At 42.9% G+C, this 8,072-nt stretch overlaps 1 protein-coding gene across 1 annotated transcript in view; it reads right to left on the reverse strand.

Annotated features, from left to right (window-relative positions):
* SIPA1L1 (signal induced proliferation associated 1 like 1) overlaps window positions 1-7,346 on the reverse strand; it is a 379,703-nt gene extending 372,357 nt beyond the window's left edge. Inside the window, exon 1 of the mRNA XM_016211888.2 lies at window positions 7,229-7,346. The gene's annotated coding sequence lies outside the window, so the exon portion shown is untranslated. The remainder of the gene's footprint in view (window positions 1-7,228) is intronic.
* Window positions 7,347-8,072: the final 726 nt, after the last annotated feature.

Raw genomic sequence — 8,072 nt, forward strand, 5'->3', positions numbered from 1 at the left:
TGTTCAGTAAAATTGAGCAAACAAATAAATTTCTTTACTATGGTTTTTTTCCAGGTTATTAAAGAAATACATCATGTACTATAAAAAACTAAACACGGAAACAAAAATTAAAGTACAGAAATATACAAGAGAAAAAAAATCCCACTTGTAATTTGGTTACCTAAACACTGACATTTTGGGAATAGCCTTCCAGTCTTTTTTTCTACGTAAATGAATTTTTATGGTAAAAAATGTATTTTCTTGTTTTAGTGACTCCACCCAGCTCTACCTAAAGAAGAGACCTTTCTTATTAAGTGAATTATTTCCTAAGTTTCCTGAGAAGTATGTTGGAAGAAAAAAAAATATTTTGCTGGTGTTTGATTTCCTACCAGGTGTGTGTTTAGCTGAGTGGGCATATTACCAAGGGCAAGAGCCAAGTTGCTCAGGCAAGGAGGAGACTTTTAGGATTGGTGATGGGGGGGGGGGGGGGCGGGAGCATATAGCCAAAGAAGAGTAACAGGTGAGAGACATGGGAGGAGATTTTTGGAGGAAAGAGCAGAAGTTCATGGAGGAATTTTATTCCATTTCTGTCTCTGTACCAGGTCTCCAGTAAAACCTGCTTTGTTCACCAGTGGATGTTTTTAAATGGGTCATCAAGAATGTACCAGAAGCAGAACTTGACGGAAAAGAGCAAATGTGAAGGTTTGCCATAGGGCTGAGCCTGCAAGAGACGTAGCTCATGCACCCCTAGAGATAGGCTTTAGGGAACTTGGGCTGATACTATGCACATGGCTCTGTTCACGTTTTCTCATGTCATTTAATAATCTCCTAAAGTGCCCATTTAGTTACCAAAACCCCACTTATTCTTCCTGGGCTCCTTTGTAGTTAGATGTGGCCATGTGACTGAGTTTTAGCCAAGGGAAGGTAGAAATGGTTGGTACTGTTTCTGAGCCAAGGCTTTTAAGAAGCAGGGGCGCCTCTTCCATCTTCTTTCCCCTTCTGTCAGCTTGATGAGGAGGGTGACAAGCCCTGGGGGGAGGGGGCCCAAAGGGGGAAGGAGCCTGGCTTCCTGGAAAACCAACTGAACCATGTGGAAGAGCCAAGTGCTGACCAGGAGCACTTGCTTCAGACTGCTGTGAGAGCGAAAAGCACGTTTCTCTGCGTAACAGCCTCGTCTGTCCTAGCTAACACCCCATCGATGGATGCGGTTTAATGACCCCGTGTGCTATTGTTAGGCAGAATGGATGAAACCGCATCTTGGGGCGGCATAGTATTGCGTTGAAATACACCCAGTAGTTGGGTGTATTTGGGCTGCAAGTAACAAAAAAACTAACTGAAACTCATAATCAAGAAGGGATTGATTGACTAACTGGGAGCCCAGAGGGGCAATGGGCTGCATGGATTGCTAAAATGACGTGAAGACTCCATTTCTTTCCACCTGGCTTCTCTTTAGTACCCGATGTCAGCTGCCTCCTAGGGCTAGCTTCCTGATGATTGCAGGAAGACAGACTGCAATCGGCCTACACGCCGCCCTATCCCCATGAAACAGGGGAGGTTCTCTCCCACAGTCAGTCAACAGCAACACAAACCTTTGTGCTGATTGGCTCATCCTTGAACTAAATCCTGTGGCCATGACAAGTGGATTGCGGGTGGCCCAGACCAATCCGGCCATCTGTGGGAGCTAAAGGAGGCTCGGTCCCACCCACACTACAAGCCTTCCACCAGTGACGCTTATTTCTGCATAGGGATGGAGAGGCTGGGTTGCCCACTTAGAGAGAACAAAGTCGTCTGCTTCTAACTTTCTGGGAAACAGAGTAAGTTCTTTTAGAGATGCTAAATAAAAGTAATGTCCTCCTTATATGCATTAAAATATGGCTTTGGGAAAATTATCTTCTGCAAAAAAGACAAGAAGATTGAAATTGTGAAAGAGGTAGAGGATTTAAAGACAAGGACACTGAATGACCTTGGGAAAATTAAATGGCTTGCAAACAAAGTCTGTATAATTTCAGAAAGAATATTTTATATGAGGTAGTTTCATGGTGAGATAGTACAAGGTGGAGTAAAAGAGGGCAGTGGTGTATCCAGATGTCATGTGTAGGACATTTAAGTTTAAGTTTGATTCCCAGGCTGCCCCCTTTCTGCTGTTGGAACACCTTGCTCGCTTATCATGTGCATTAAGCATTACTGTCAAGGACACTGTCTCAAGGCTAAGGTCAGGCTAGATATGCTGATCTCAGCTCTTCCTCCAAACAGTACAAATTCATTTTCCTGGACATCATACCATGGACTAAAAATAAAAGAGGTAGTTAGCTTCCTTCCTATACTGCATTACTTTACCTCTGAAACAGGAATTATACATTTTCCTTATCGGTTCAGAGGAATTGGGCCGATTATTTTAACACACACAAAAATAATTCATTTCAGCGCAGATGCTCTTTGATTGACTTAAAACCCCTGCGTGCAAAATCTACACAAACAAAAGAAATGTGATGAGATCTGCTATAATAAGATTAAGCTCAAATGGCAAGGCAGGTGTGGAATTTAAAATTAATTAGTAATGCCAACTACAAAATGGTCTAATTTGCCTTCTCCACTGCTCTGCAGAAAAAAACAGAAGCAAGAGAACCTGCTCGGCTTGTTTTTCTGCCCTACCCTCTCCCCAATGCAATATTCATCTTTCCAATGCAATGTGCAAAATCCAGTTCAACTTCCACTTCCTCCATGGGCTCTTTCTGGACTACTCCAGCTCCGACCTCTAGGCTTTCTGACACTCAGTGAAATAGTATGAAAGAATCGGGGTTAAAAGCTCAGACTGTGATATCAGAGCTGTAGTCAGCACAGATCCTCAGTCTGATAGCTGCAAGGCCTGGGGCTCCTCCACTCTGAGCCTGCTTCCTTCTCTGAAAAAATGGGACCAAGAGGGTGACAGTGAGAATGAAATGAGGTGAAACATGCAGTGAGATGTCTGACTAGAAGCAGGCATTCCTGAATGTCAGCTATTATTATGTCATATATAGTCTCCTCTCCCCAACTTGGAGTAGTGCCCCACTGGACACATAGTACGTGCTCAACCCATCCCTGCTGCACGGAACTGAAGGGAACTGAAAATGTTTTTCTTTTTCTTTTTTTAAATGTTTTTATTGATTTCAGAGAGAACAAGGGAGAGGGAGAGAGAGATAGAAACATCAATGATGAGAGAGAGTCATTGATCGGCTGCTTCCTGCATGTCCCTTACTGGGGATGGAGCCCAAAACCCAGGCATGTGCCCTGACTGGGAATTGAACTGTGACCTCCTGGTTTATAGGTCAACACTCAGCCACACTGGCTGGGCTAAAAATGTTTTTCAAAGTGGAGGGTGGTTGTGGACCAGGTTGGGACAGGAAGGCCAGTGACTGCAGGGCAAGGGTCACACTGTGCTTGAGTGGCCTGCGTACTCCATAAACATAGCATGAAACAACCACAAAGCTCCAACCAAGTCAGGTGACTGAAAGAAACTCCAGGGCTGCTACTATCAGAGAAAGAGCAGGGACTGTGCATGTCAACACATTGTTCAAAAGAGCACTGCTAGTCAGAACTTTGATGGCTGGTCAAACAGATATGTGGGTCTTGCTGAAACTCAGAAATGAGCCAAGCTCACTTGTGAACATTTCATTTGTTAGATTGTAACGGGGTTGGGTGGAAGAGGCAGTGCTTAACATTCTTAAGAGAACAACAGATTTTTGATTACCTAAAAAAAAGAGGCAACAAATGAGCCACTTAGAACAGATCTGTATGCATTTGTTCACTGAAACAAATCTGCTAGGCCCTGAATTGAACAACACAAGCTAACCAGCACGTGGACTTGGCAGGGTGGAAGTTTACTTCTTTCTAAAATACAAATGTCCATTGCTTGTTCATGGCCAGGGGTAGGAGACTGGACCACAGAATAATGCAAGTCAGCACCAGAGCTTTGGCTCTGTTCCCTGCTGGGCACTGTCTTGGGAAAGTTACGTAAGCTCTCCAAGGATCAGTTTCCTCATCTATGAAATGGGAGCAATAATTCTCCCTACCTCACATGGTTGCCGTGAGGATTAAACAAGCCCATGCAGGCAAAGAACTCAGCTTAGTATCTGACATATAATAAATATTCAATAACTGTAAGCAATTATGGTAGTAATTATTCCACAATTCAAATTTCTTACTATTTTTTCTTTGGTTGTCAAATGCTGACAAATTTATATCTTTGCATAAAACTTGGAGACAGCACTATGCGGTTTTATAGAATTTGCATTTTTTAACCAATAAATCTTATGACTATCAGATATGATAAGGATAAGGGCTGACACTGGAAATCGGCGACGGAGCTGGGAGAGTGAGACCCAAAGGCGAGGCAGATGGATATAATTTATAATTACTTGTTTGAGAAATCAGCTCCTCTTCCAAATTGGCCTGTTTTTCCTAACCTCAGCAACACATGCTTCAATTTCTTCTATGACTTGAGGAGTCTTTGATAAATCAAATACCTACCAAATCGTCTTTGCACTTGAACCGAATTAGGGAAACCCTGAGCTGTGTTACTCGCCTAGTACAGCAGACTGAGCTCGCAGCAATCCTCCTTCAAGGGCGTTCAGAATAGCTCTCCTTTGTGTGTATCTGGAGTGACGTCAGGGCCTCGCTGTCACTGGGAGGCCACCAGGAGCCGGGATAGGGCTGGGCCCGAGCAGTGATGGACGGCGCCTGTCACCTGGACCCCTCGCCAACAATAACCCCTCTGTGAGGCCACGGCCGGGCTCTCTGCTGGCGGAGGGGGCACGGACCCGCGCCCTGCCGAGGCCTGGCGTTCCCTCAGCCTCGTCACCAGGAGGCTAAAGGGGCCAAATAAAAGCCACAGCCTCCGACAGGCACTGCGAGCCTGGGAATTCACTGAGCGGACAGACGTGGCTGCTGCCTTCCTGGAGCTTACAGTCCACTGGGAAAGACAGCGAAGGACCCACTGGGCGAATGTGAACGAATTACCATCGCAACGACCCCCACGAAGCACAGAGCGGCGCTGCATTTTACACAGGGCAAGAGGAGCGCGAGGCATTTCATTAACAACACAGTTTTTATATCAAAACAAGCACAGATACATGATGTAAACACCAGCTTTGCTTCGGTTTTGAAGACAAAGCTGGGGACGGCAGAGAACACCACATTTGCCTCTGCGGAGCCGGGAATAAGGCTTCCAGCTGCTGAGCGTGGCCAAGTAGGAAGAGTTTGAGAAGCCCTGGCCAGGGCAAGGTCTTGGGCTCCAGAGGTGAAGCCCTTAAGGAAATGAGGACACCTCCTGGCCAGCTGGAGCGCAGCTCGAGGCCTGAAGATCCCCGGCCCAGGTTGTCAGCCACCACCGATTTCAGTGTCTCCTCAGCCCAGGCTGCCCTTCTTGTTCTAGGTTGACACACACACACACACACACACACACACACTCTCTCTCTCTCTCTCTCTCTCTCTCTCTAACTATGTGAGACGATGGACATGTTAACCAACCTTACTATAATGATCATTTTGTAATATATACATATATCAAATCATCGCATTGTGTATCTTAAACTTACACAATGTTATATGTCAAGTATATTTCAATAGAGCTGGGGGAAAACCCAAAAAACAAAATTAAAAACAAAATGGTCAGACTGGAAGCAAATAGAACTCCATCGCACCAGCAGCCTCCCCAGGCAATCTTTCCTCAGTGGACCTCCTCTTATCTTTATCACTCAGACTTCATAGAGCACACACATCTCTCCAATACAACATGTTTGGGGCCAAGGTTTATATAGAAAAATTTATTTGTACATCCCCCAAACTCAGTGTAACATTTTTTAAAAAGTAGTGTGTGTATGAAGGGGGAGGAGTTCACTACTTTCCAAATATAATGGGAATGTCAGAATTACATGCAGAGGTTTTGAAAAGCATAAAATATCAACAAAGTGATGTGACTTGGATGCTGACTATGCTCAAAGAGGCTGTGTGGCTGCACACATGCAAAGAAATGCCTGTTAAATTCATCTTCACTGTTTGGTCATCAGGAAGCAATGTTTCATGCATCTGACATACCAAGGAATTTGCTACATTTATAGACTTTTTTATGTGTGTTTTTGGAAATTGGCTGGTAGTGATGAATTGACAGGAAAGAGGCTGCTGGTTCACATTTGCATTTGGTGTCTGGTTTTTTGGAAGGTTCCTGATGGTAAAAGAGAGATGCTTGTATTCACAACCAGTCAGACAGACAAAAGATTAATATTGAAAAATATATATAAAATAGCTCATTAAAATGTGGGGGGGGGAGGGAACCTCACAAAAAACCAACCACTAGAGAATGGGGGAAGAATGGAAATAGACAATTCACAAAAGCCTAATTGTGAAATTGGCCAATAAGTACAAACAATACCCAAACTCACTAATAAATAAGAAAATGCACTAAATACATTAAAACAATAAACTACTATTTTAAAAACTCATCAGATAGACAAAAAAGAAAAAGGTTGATAATATTAAGAGTTGTTGAGGATTTGGGAACTCAGACACTGTTTACATTGCTGATGGCTGTGTGCATTTTTCAAGACAATTTGGCAGAATCTATTAAAAATTGTAATGTAGCCTGGCCGATGTGGCTCAGCAATTGAGCATCGACCTATGATCCAGGAGATCGCAGTTCAATTCCCAGTCAGGGCACATGCCCAGGCTGCAGGCTCAACCTCTGGTGGGGGGTGTGCAGGAGGCGCCCAATCAATGACTCTCTCATCATTGATGTTTCTATCTCTCTCTCTCCCCCTCCCTTCCTCTCTCTGAAATCAATAAAGACTTTTTTTTTTTATTATAATGTGTACATGCTCTACTTTAACTTTTTAGAAACCTATTATTCAGAAATACACATGTACACAAAGATATGTGCATATAAGATAAATAGCATGGCATTATTTATATAGCAAAAAAAAATTTGAAAAGATCCAAGAGTACACCTAGAATTGAAAATATATTATGGCATGAAATGCCATATAGTTGTTAGGGAGAGTGAGATAGACTTATGTGTACTGATATGGAAAGGTCTTCAAAGCATATTAAGTGAACAAAGCAAGTTGCAGAACAATATGTACAATATTCCATATTTATGTGTATGTACATATTATGTGTGTGTATATATATATGTATATACACACACACACATATATGGAATATATATGTATTTAGGCAAATACACAAGAAAGGAAACTGAATTGTTGAGAGCAGTTACCTTGGGAGAGAAGTCGTCGAGGAGGAGGTAGTGGAGATGAATTCTTGTTCACCAAACTTTCCAGTTTCTTCCTTGCTGTGTTTCTCTCTGCATGAGGATATATTCCCATGCTGTTGGCCTCAGGAACGGTCATACGACTTGCTTTTGCCAAAAAAAAAGTGATGTTGGTCACTTCCGTGCAGTTTTAGAAATCAGAACATCATTTGCCTTGTCTTGTTCTTTCTCCCATGAAACTGACAATATTCCAGATAGAGGTTAGGTTTCCCCATCAGCTTGGGTTCTGCAGTGAAAAAGGCAAGAGGCAGGGCTATAGCTGGCTTGTGAAAAATATGTAATAAACATTTGTTACCATAAGCCGCTGAGATTTGTGGGAGTGTTTGTTACTTCAGTGTAACAGGGCCTACCCTGACTGATACAAATAAAGGAAGATGTCTACAGGTTTTCTTCTGTATATTTCTCTATTGAATGAGCATCTGACAATACCATATACTCATGTATTGCTTATGTAATAAACTAATTTTAAAAAATTGATATCTTAAAATTACAAATGACTACATGTTAAGGACCTTTGGGATTGTTGACAAATAGAAACTGTAAAGCCAAATCCTGGGATTCCAAGGGCCATGTTGGTGTGTCTGCCTGCAACCTGCAGTACTGTGAAAGGTAAAGGTGTGTGGTCAAACCAGGGGCCAAGAAATATGGTGTTTAATTGGACATGTGAGAATTTTTCTCGTGTGCATTAGTGGGGGTAATCAGGGCAGTACACATTCTTCCCGCTGCACCACAGTGTGAGTGGAACCCACCCCTCTATTATCTTAATATTGTTTCCATTCAAAGTGTTTCT

Source organism: Miniopterus natalensis, chromosome 1, assembly GCF_054644295.1.
Source record: "Miniopterus natalensis isolate mMinNat1 chromosome 1, mMinNat1.hap1, whole genome shotgun sequence".
In the NCBI taxonomy this organism is placed as follows: Eukaryota; Metazoa; Chordata; class Mammalia; order Chiroptera; family Miniopteridae; genus Miniopterus; species Miniopterus natalensis.